Genomic DNA, 11,800 nt, shown 5'->3' with positions numbered 1-11,800 from the left:
TGCAAAGCCTTATCTTTCTGATCAAGAATCTGAACCAGCTTGTCCTCATAGGACAAATCCTGGTCCAACTCCAAACTCTCATAACTTAGCACGTGAGTTGAATCTGATACATACTTTCGGAGCATGGACACATGAAATACATTATGAACCCCTGATAAGGCTGGAGGCATCGCCAACCTGTAAGCTACCTCCCCAACCCGCTCCAAAATCTCAAAGGCTCCAACAAACCTAAGGCTCAGCTTGCCCCGAACACCGAACCGTTTCACTCCTCTCAGAGGTGAAACCCTAGGGAACACATGATCACCGGCCTTAAATTCCACACTCCTGTGCTTTACGTCTAAATAACTCTTTTGGCGACTCTGGGAGGCGAGAATTCGCGCTCTAATTTTCTCAATCGCCTCATTGGTCCTTTGAACCATCTCAGGACCCAAATTGCTTCTCTCACGCGACTCGTCCCAATGGATAAGTGATCTACACTTCCTCCCATATAGCATCTCATATGGAGCCACTCCAATAGTCGCTTGATAGCTGTTATTATGCGAGAACTAAATCAGAGGAAGATACTTACTCCAAGATCCCCCAAAGTCTAAGACACATGCTCGCAACATGTCTTCCAATATCTGAATCGTCCTCTCAAACTGTCCATCTGTCTGAAGAATATAAGCAGTACTAAACCGTAACTGCGTGCCCATAGCCTTCTGTAGGCTCTCCCAAAACTTGGAGGTGAAGGTGGGGTCTCTGTCAGACACTATCGACCTCGGAGCTCCATGAAGTCGAACAATTTCTTTCACATATAATTCAGCATACTGCTCCACGGTATAAGTCGTCCTGACAGGCAGAAAGTGGGCTGACTTGGTATACCTATCCACGATCACCCACACAGAGTCATGTTGTCCCACAGTTCTCAGCAAACCAACTACAAAATCCATGGTGATGTCCTCCCACTTCCACTTTGGAATCCCTAGAGGCTGCAGCAATCCCACTGGCCTCTAATGTTCAGCCTTAACCTACTGACACGTTAAGCACTTGGCCACATAATCCACCACACTACACTAAACACCCATTACCATAACACATCATTATAATACTATTTAAAAAGAGTTATGGTATATTTATATATATATGTGTGGGAAAAAAAGGGCGGTAATTTATTTTGGGAACCCGCCTGCCTTATACTTTTTTACTAATTCCTTCTTCTTTTTCAGAAAAACTCCCCCATTTTCTTCCGTCTCCGAAGTCAATCCATGCTTCAGCTCCGACCACCTAACCACCATCCTCACAACCATTTTTCTCCAAGCCAAGCTCTAAATCTCAGGCACCCGTGAACCCAACCCCCAAACCAAGTGACCCCAGGTGCGAGCCCATTTCTGTGTGCCTTTGACCCAATGCGACTTCCATTCACGAGCCACCACCAGGCGCGATTCTACACCCGTTCTGCTGTATCTCTCTCTCTCTCTCACTTTCTCTCTCTTCTACAACCCAAAAAAGAGCAGTGTCTCTCTGTCTCTCTGTCTCTCTAAAAAGCAGCCACTTTCTCTCTCTAAAGCTTTTCGATCACTCTTTCTTTCTCTCCAAGCGCCAGAAGCATGGTTCTAGATCGAGTCAGTTCCTAGTTTTCTGTGATTTTACTCGGAAGATCCTTCGGTCATGTCAATGAAAACTTGGTAACTGATTAATATAAGAATATATATTAATAATTATTGTATATTTTATATATTTTTTTTGTCTGTTATACTTATTAATAATAATAATAGTATTTAGGGTTAGGTTTTTATTGGTTGTTTTGTGATTTCGAATTTATTTGGGGGTTTTGATTGAGAAATCTTCTTTGCGGCCCTGAATTCCGGATCTCCTTCGTACTGTCTGAGAGTTTCTCTATTTTTAGGGCCTAGGATTGGATTAAGTCAGTACATCACTCTTCTTATGTTTATTAGATTTAATCGATTTTCAGGTCGTGTTTCTAATTCTGTGCAAGAAATGGTTGTTGCTGTTTTCCTTTTCATTTTTGTTTGTTGTTAGGGTTTTCGGTGGGATTGTACGTCTGTCGGTTGGTTGGTCGGTCCCCATCCATAATAATGTGTGTTTGAAAAACTAAGTGAAAAGATATATGAAGTGGTATATATGTATTGGTTTATTTCAAAGTAGGAGGGTTCCTTTATTTTGACAATTATGGGTTCATTTGACTGGTAAGCAATGCATGTGTTGACTACGAAATCGTATTGTTTGTTCTAATTGAATTTATATTCTATTTCAACTGCAAATAGGAAAGGATTTGAGACCCGTGACTCGTTTTATATTGGGAATCTTTTATCTTGAGCAATTAGGTTTATTTTATTGTGTTCAAATCATTATTTATTGTGGTGATTACGGGAATTTGAGAACCTACTGCTGGTCTGCTGGTCATTTAAATTGATGGGTTCGTTTTTTTTATTGCAATTTTTCAGAGGAACTGCTTTTGGGGTGAGAGAATGTGGAGCAAGAGGTGAGGTTTTATGATTAGAAGTTTAATTGTGGTGTCAATTTTTGAGCATGGGGGTTGGTTGTTGTGTGGCTGTTAAGGAGAAGACTATAACAAATGGGTCGACTAGTGAAATTTTGCATCGAAACATTCGATGTTCCCCAACATGGAGCTTTCGATGGGATCATAGAGGACGGGTTGCTGGAGAAGAGACTTCAATGAGTTGGTTTTCTGATGGGGTCAGCAAGAATGATGGATCTGAATCTAAATTTGAATCAACATATGTTTCAGAGGAAGGAAGTCCATTAGAACATTCTCGAAGGCGTACATCCCAGAAGTCCTCATTTTCGGAGGGAGCTGCTGGGCATTCAAGAACTCCTGCCTCAGGTAATTTCCTAGAATTGCAATTACAGGCGAAGGAACTTTGCTTAGTTACATAGATGCCAACAAAAAGAATATGTGTAATTCCATATTTGAAGTTATATGAATGACCAAAAACAACACGTTTACACATGATTGTGTTCAACTAATAAAGCTTTCCATCATGTTGCTTAATATTTACATTGTTTTTTAATCGTGGGCAAATAGTCTCATATTTGTCCTAATTCCATTTCTAATGTTAATTTTGACATAGTAACAATAAATAAACCGCTGTTTCTTAATATGTTTAATCGTTCGTTTCTTCTAGTGATATTGGATAAATTGCCAGCTGCCTTCCTTTTTATTTTTTTACTTGTCAATTAAATCAATTTTCCTTTGCACGTTTGGCTAACTTTAGATGATAATTAGGCAACACAATTGCTTTCTGGTTTTGATGCTTGTTACTAATTTTTCTTTTTCTTAAACTTTTAAATAATTTTATTTGGTAATTGAACAACTTAATTGCGTTGTGCTTTTGAAGTTTTCAAATTTGTAAATGTTGATCTCTATTATGTTGTAATATTGTGCTTTTATTTGAATTTTTCAATGTATATCTATGGCAGATAAACATATTAGAAGGAATGCTTCAATGGATGCAAGTCTAGAACAGGTACATTTATTACCAGTTGAGGGAATTTTTTTCCTTGGGACTTTGTAGTGAAGGTTATCCTTTGCTTGTACGTTTTCATTTTATGTCTTTTTTTGTTCATTTGTTGGGTCCCGTCCTGCAGCCAAAGGAGTTAACTGAATCTCCTACAGTCTCGTATCCATCTCCTGCAAAGTTATCAGTTTCATTACCATCTACTTCATCCTTTGCTGCATCCCCTTTGTCATCCCAAGGACAAGTTCTTCTAGCCAACTCAACCCCTTCGAGGTTGCCTCGACATTCCCCTGGACATCAGTTGTCAAGGCAAGAATCTGACACACAAACGCCAGGATTCAAATCACCAAATAGCTATTCTATTTCTGAAGAAAGGGCAGCTCTTCCCTCTTGGTGCAATGAATCAACTAGGGGCTCCTGAGGAGGGTCTTCAGATGGTTGGTCCATGAATGTATTTTCTGAGCTCATGGGGTATATTTGGATTTTTGTCTTGAATGATGCTTGAGTGAATAGTTTACCGTTCCTTACCAGAAATTTTAGATTTTAGTATTCTGATTGTGAAATATGTAGATATAGTTTTGGAGGCATATAGTCAAGATCCCTTCAAGATATTTTAGCTATATACAATCATAGATTAGTATTCTAATTTTGAAATATGCTCACTAACTTGTTACTTTTCTGTTTTTGGTGCAGAGGGGCAGTGGTTGTATCTGTCAAGAATCTTGTTGGATTTGTGCTGATCAATGCGGATGGTAGCTGGTCGTGTGAGACCAAAAACAAAACAGAACATCTTCCTAACCCAGTAAGTAGCTTTAAAAATCGATGCTTTCTGAATGGAGTTTTTTAATTTCAGTACTTTTATATGTCAAATGCCTTTGCTTATTGCTGTCTTTGGTTTAGTTTAGTTTGTTGTTCACTTTACTTGGTTGTTTATGTGATTCTCATGCTAGTTGCTTCTATCTTTTTTATTACTGGATTTTACTGGTTTCTCTTAGGATGGGGATTTTACTGGGTGGTGGATAACTTATGGCTATCAAGAAGTTGGAAGATTGAACTTCTGAAGTTGCAAAATAATGATACAGTATTTTTGTTTCTTGATTTTGTGTGTTCTGCATTGTTGTTAATTTGCTATACATGCATGTGATTACCCATTTAACAAAACAGTCCAGCTTGTTTGGAGTTTTATGTTTAGAGCTGATTATGGTGCCTGGGAAGTGGGAAGTGTGGGAATAATTTTTGTTCTTCTCCCTCCACCAATTGTGATTATGAGCATATATACCAAATCTTTTAGCTGTTGGACGGGTTTAAACTCTGTGCTTAGTAATTCCTTTAATGTTTAAATTTTCAGAAATATTAAATTATTAAATTTGAATTTCTTATGTTCTATTTGATAATTTTTGGCATCTTTAATTATGTGTGGAGAGGTTGAAGCAGCTATAGTTTCTAGATATGCTAAAATTTTGATGTTGGGCAACTGTTTTGTTAGCTGTTATAGTGGAACCATCATCAATTTCATCTGGTGTCTAGATATCATTTTAATAATATATTTCTAAACTACTCCTGTTTTAAGTACTATTCTTTTTTATTCTTACAATGTTGTTGACTCTTCTGTCTTCTCTTGGCTTTTATTACATTTTAGTTATCATAATCATTCTCTGAATTAGCTTCAATTCCCAGATGTTCTTCTTATTTGAATTCTTCAATAAAATTTTGTTATTATAAACAAGAAAATGCATAACATAGTTGTACAATTACAACTTATATTGTGACTGATAATAATCTAGAAAGGAGATTATGGAAATATAGAAAAAGGGAGGTGGATAAATTCTTGAAAACCCTTGCTTTATTGATTATTTGATTTCCTGAAATAAAATAAACAATATATAGATTTATATGTATATATATACATATGGAAAATGGGTATTTTGCTTATGTACTCTTGTTATGTCAGGTGCTTCACTTGCCTGCTTTATACTTTTGCAATTTTTTAGACCACCATTTTATTGACCTTGTTAGAGCTCCGAGAAACAGCTTAAGAAGTAGATCTTGAGACTGAAAAATATATAGGAAAGCCGAATTATTATCACGATTTTTCTGAATAAATTTTTATTGTGTCGATGAGGGAAACTTCGCTTAACTTGTCTTACCTTCCTACTCATGCTTATTGATTTTCCATATTCACCTTTTGTTTTCTTGTAGGGCCCTGCTTCATTTCCTTGATCCAGATAAGTTCAGGAGTAAAGATGATTTTGTTCAGAATTACAAGAATCTTGGCTCTTTTAATGAGAATGAGGTATACAACTTATCTTGCTTAGTCATCATAGAATATTTATGATTAGGTACTTAATATTGATTTCATTGCTCTTTATTTCTTTTTGGTTGATTGTCCGTACTCTGAAAGTAATATTTGCATTTGAATATTTATAGCTTGCTAATCTTCATACAGAATTAAGACCTCACATTCTCCGAAGAGTTATTACGGATGTAGAGAAATCTTTGCCTCCAAAAATTGAGCGAATTCTTAGGGTTGAGATGTCTCCACTTCAGAAACAGTAAGTTCTATTGTTAATTTATAGACAGGAGTCTCTATAATATCACTCAATTTACTCTCTGCATGTTTGATGCTAACATATTTCATTTAGGTACTATGAGTGGATATTGGAACGCAACTTCCATGACTTTAACAAAGGAGTTCGTGGGAATCAGGTATTATGTGTTGCAAATATTTTTTGAAGAATTTAGAGGTATTATATGTCTATTGTTAGTTTTTGATGGATGTGGTTTATCATAAGTAGGGGTGACAGTTTAGCTCTTCTCCTTTTGCTTGTTTGATGATCTGGGTGTTTTCTCACTCACTTTACTCTTGTATTATTTTAGCATTAACACAAGTTGATGTTTCTTTAAAGAAAAGTTGACTTTTGGCCAAAATATAAAGGCATGATCCGTTAAAAGCTAGACTATTGAACCAGCCCCAATGATGTATATGATACGAGACAGGGTGACTTTGAATATAGGGAAAAAGCACAAGCAGCTCTTGCCCAATTGCTTCTTTTGTTAGTTTGATCATTTTTAGCCACAAGTGGTGGTGGAATTCACCCCCAGAACACTCTCAAGAGCTACTGCTCAATTCATTACGATCATCATGCTTCCTTCATTCTTCTACTTTGTATATACTAGACTATTTCAGCGCATCCACTATCCATCACTACAATTATCCACAAACCTCTCTACTATCTATATTCTATTAATGTACTAGGACCTATCATTTGCCTTTCTTTACTTCTGGAACTCCTCTTCTTGATTTATTCTATCTTGTTGGTTTTCAATTGATTTTGGTTTTATTATTGAATTTTCTTTGACAAGGAATTTAATGTACATATTTTATGGGTGTCTTTGTAACTTCTTATGTATAACATAATGCTTCCATGGAAATGCCAAATTAATATTGGTGGAAGAGATTTTTCTTTCTAGAGTTTTTTGTTTTAATAAAATAATATTCTTTAGCAACGCCAGTATTGTGATTCTAGTGTCCATGTTCTGTTAGTGTCTACTGGAAATTTGATATGTTATTACTCATAAGTTTACCATGGATAAAACTTCACCATTCCATATCAACATCATAGTGTGGTTCTAGTTTTCGTATTAAGCAATTGCTGAAACATTTGTGTAATAATTTTTTTCAGGTTTCACTTTTAAATATTGTGGTTGAGTTGAAGAAGTGCTGCAATCACCCCTTCTTGTTTGAGAGTGCAGACCATGGTTATGGTGCCGACTCAAGAACCAATGATAGCAGTAAACTTGAGAGAATTGTTTTGAGCAGTGGGAAGTTAGTTATATTCGATAAGCTGCTTGTTAAGTTGCATGAGACAAAGCATCGTGTTTTAATTTTTTCCTAGGTTTGTTTAAGATGCTATTGTGCTTGATATGTTTTTTGAGAGGTTGCTTGAAGCTATGAAGCTTGATTAGAGTGCAACACTTTTTGTGCTTAAACGTCTGCTTTGTTTTTCATTTGGATATAATTCTTTGTTTACTTTTACCATTTTTCTTACTATATTCTAGGAATTGTAGTGTCTCGTAGTCATAGGACACTCTGTATCTAAGCAAGCCAAAATGCTTGTAACGTTAATATTAAAGCCATAATTTTTTGATGTACCAACGTTCCAAGTATTAGCAACATTGTTCTTCTGTTATTTTGTAATAATGGCATGTCTTTTTTCAATTGGCATGTTACACCAACATGCTTATGTCTCTCTATGAATTATGTGTTCCTCACTTTATGTCCAGTTCTTGAACCATGGTGTCCAAAGTACATGATTTTTTGTAGGCATCAAAGCACTTTGGTTTCATTCTTCATTTGACATTCAGTAGAAGAATTCTAAAGTACATGGTTTTTTTTAGGCTTCAAAGCACTCTAGTTTCATATTTTCATTCGACATTCAATGGAGGAATCCAAAGTAGATGGTTTTTTGTAGGCATCAAAGCAGTATAAGAATTTTTTTTCTATGCTCTTTTGTCAAAACTAACAAAACTTAACTTGTAGTTAACTTGTTATGTTAGAACAGTATCTGGAATTATGTTTCTTAATGCTATGACTTTGTCATGTATATGATTTATAAGTAAAATTGAGCATGAAGAAATGTTGTAAGTTTATTTATGGTTCTAGCATTTGTGGAGTATGCTATTATTTTAGACCTTAGAAGTTGATGGAATCCCCAACTGGACATTTATGTCAATAAATATATAAATTATCTATGTAAGTTTTATTTTTCATTTCCTAAATGGGCTATTTTTTTTTTTGCCAGGCTTGTTTGCTAATCCAGCCGCATTTATTTAGTAATTAAGACTTCAGAATTAGGAAGTAGATGGATACTTGGTTGGAGAGGAATAAGAGAAATCTTTGTAGATTTTGAAGACAATGTTGGATAGCATTAAATTCTTGGTTATTTGAGACAAGATTCAAGTGTTTGGTTCTTCGATTGTGTGTATGAGATTGAGTGTTTTGTTTGGTTCTCCCATGTTATGTTTGTTTGTGTTTCTTTTCCCTTTCTCATATTTCCTCCTTGCATGGCTGCTGGCCAATTCAGATTATTTCTTCAGTTTGGTTTAATAAAATAAGTTATTGTTTTTCTGAGTGTATGGTTTTTTGGTTCCTTGGGTTACTTTGTGAGAGTTGTGATTTATTTCTTTACTTGTTTTGAAAAGGCGAGACTTTTTTTTCTACGCTCTTTTAATTGTTATCTTCATTTTCATGACCATGTTAGTTTTCTTTCATACTGAAGAAAATTATAATGCCAATATATCCAGATAAATAAAAGGCATGTTGCCGATTTTCAGTGTTCCTGTATCTTTACTATTGTAGTATGGGAGTTATCTATCTAAGACTGTGATTATGTCTTCGTAGTATATTGTATTACTCAATGCCCAGATAAGTATTTGCTGATGGTTAAATTAATAGTACTGATTTATTGCAGATGGTAAGAATGTTGGATATACTAGCAGAATATATGTCACATAGAGGGTTTCAATTTCAAAGGCTAGATGGCAGCACTAAGGCTGCGTTAGCAAGCAATGGATCATTTTAATGCACCTGGTAGTGATGATTTCTGCTTCCTTCTTTCAACTCGAGCAGGTGGCCTAGGTATCAACCTTGCAACAGCAGATACAGTTATCATATTTGATTCGGACTGGAACCCTCAAAATGACCTACAGGTTTGATTGAAATGAAATCTCCTTTTAATTTTTTAATTTCTTTTGGGTATTTTATGTTATTTTTTATGGGTATTTTCATTGCAGAATATAATCAGAGAAAATGGTTTTACTTAATTAATGCGTTCATTTTCAGGCAATGAGTAGAGCTCATAGAATCGGCCAACAAGAAGTTGTGAACATCTACAGATTTGTCACAAGCAAAAGTGTTGAGGAAGATATCTTGGAGCGAGCTAAGAAAAAGATGGTTGATGATATTCTCTTCAAATTCTTGAGAAATTTGTTTGCTTTATAGAGTCTAATAATGCCTTTTGTTTTCTCTCACAAGTTTTACTTACATCTCTACATGTATCATTTAGGTTCTTGACCACCTGGTGATCCAGAAATTGAATGCAGAAGGCAGATTGGAGAAGAAAGAAGCAAAGAGGGGAGTTATTTTGACAAGGTACGGGTCCTGTGGGGGTGTTTTGAAATAGTTTCCTAAATTAGTTGGATTATGTACAAATTTTTTTTTTCTGTTAAAAAATGATAAAGTAGATTATCAGTGGGTGATTAGTTGTGGTTATCTCTCCCCTGGCCCTTCAACTCCTTTCCCAGGCCTCTAATTCTCTTTCTCTGTACATCAATATTTAATGTAGAGTAACCCAAGAGGGGTAGCTCCAATGGTCAAGCATGTGGTTTGCTTCCACAAGGTTGAGTCCCTCTTGGGTACCTACGTTACAATTGCAATTGCTATAGTTTTCTGGTCCCCAAATATTGTAGGGTTAGGCAGGAAACTTAGTTTTTAAAAAAATGCAATGTAGAGTTTCTATACTATTTTTCTCTCTCATGTCTTCTCTAATTGCCATTTTCTATTACACCATTGCAGAATGAGCTTTCAGCTATCTTGAGATTTGGAGCAGAGGAACTTTTTAAAGAAGAGAAGAATGAAGAAGAAAGTAAGAAAAGGCTCTTGAGTATGGATATTGATGTATTACTAGCTTAAGTCTTATGTTCTTAATAATAAAAGGACTTTTTTTTACAATGTACAGGTATATTGAGATGATTTCTTTGGAGCAATTCTTGACAACATTTGTAGTTGAGGCCTTTAGAATGGAAGAATGTATTTCACTAATTTTTGTATACATTTCTTGTTTTGTATTTAGTGATAAAGGAATCTGAATTGGGCATAAATTATGTTGTAATATGATTTCTTAAACCTAGACTAGTACACTAAATATTGTAATTACATTTGAGTAATTAATAAAAATCTATTTATGTTACCTTATTTGGCTTCAACTTTCATATTTGTTTTCCTAGTTTTGTGTAAGTAAAAAAAGATTATGTTTCTCTAAGCTAATATAACACATGTGTTATACTAAAGTGTAGTATAACACAAATAATGTGTTATACTAAAGTGTAGTATAACACAAAAAAAGTGTTATACTAAAGTGTTGTATAACACAAAAAAAGTGTTAAATAATCGACTATAAATAACATAATTCAGCACTTATCTATATATTAAAATAACACAGAAATTGTGTTATCGTTGACAGTACAATAACACATCTGTATAACACTGATAAAGTGTTATGTAAAGTACCCTGACCTACGATAACATAGTCGGTCTTAACACATCAGAAAGTATTATCGTATGTTTTGATAACACATTTTTGGTGTTATTAAAAGCATTTTTTCTTGTAGTGCCACATCCCTTTTCATAACCAACCACCAATATAAAGCTCTCAAATCTTGGTACATCTTCATTGTACCTGGATGTAAAGAGTATGGAGTGGTATGCGATTCATCTATAATCTCCTGCCGGATAACAGAATCCATCGGAACACAAATTTGATCCTTGTACTTCAGTAACCCCATCTCTGAAATGGAAAAGTCCTTAGTCGCTATGACTAAGACATTCTCTCTGTGACCTCTTAACTGGGAATCCTTCCCCTGTGCCTCCTTAATCCTCTCAAGAAGTGTAGACTGAAGAGTGATGTTGGCTAGCCAGCCAACGACTAATTCTATTCCCACTCTAGTCATCTCCTCAGCCAGCTTAGCAGATATCTGCCTTGAACTGAACAACTGTCCTGGGCCTCTCCAACTCAATGCTTCAGCCACTACATTAGCCTTCCCAGGATGGTATAGGATATCATAGTCATAATCCTTAACCAATTCCAGCCACCGCCTCTGGCGCATATTCAGGTCCTTCTGAGTAAAGAAATACTTCAGGCTCTTATGGTCGGTGTATATCTCGCACTTCTCACAATAGAGATAATGTCTCCAAATCTTAAGTGCGAACACCACCGCTACCACCTCCAAATCATGCGTAGGATATCTCTGCTCATACTCCTTTAACAGTCTCGATGCATAGGCTATCACTTTACCAGCTTGCATCAGCACACACCCCAAACCCTGTCTGGAAGTAAAACACTAAACCACAAACTTCTCATTATTTGTTGGCAGACTCAACACTGGCGCATTGATCAGTCGTCGCTTCAACTCTTTAAAACTATTTTCACATCTGTCTGTCCAGACATACCTTGTATTCTTCTTTGTTAGTTCTGTCAAAGGTGTAGCTATTCTGGAGAACACCTCAACAAACCGCCGATAGTATCCTGCCAATCTAAGAAAAC

The 11,800-nt window shown here is 35.7% G+C and overlaps 2 pseudogenes; both read left to right on the top strand.

The window, feature by feature from the left end:
* Positions 1-2,037: 2,037 nt before the first annotated feature.
* Positions 2,038-4,540, top strand: LOC133806897 (uncharacterized; annotated as a pseudogene).
* Positions 4,541-5,616: 1,076 nt separating this feature from the next.
* On the top strand, positions 5,617-10,383 carry LOC133806896 (protein CHROMATIN REMODELING 5-like; annotated as a pseudogene).
* Positions 10,384-11,800: the final 1,417 nt, after the last annotated feature.

This window comes from Humulus lupulus, chromosome X, assembly GCF_963169125.1.
Source record: "Humulus lupulus chromosome X, drHumLupu1.1, whole genome shotgun sequence".
Lineage (NCBI taxonomy): Eukaryota > Viridiplantae > Streptophyta > Magnoliopsida > Rosales > Cannabaceae > Humulus > Humulus lupulus.
This window is presented reverse-complemented; position numbering and strand designations above follow the sequence as displayed.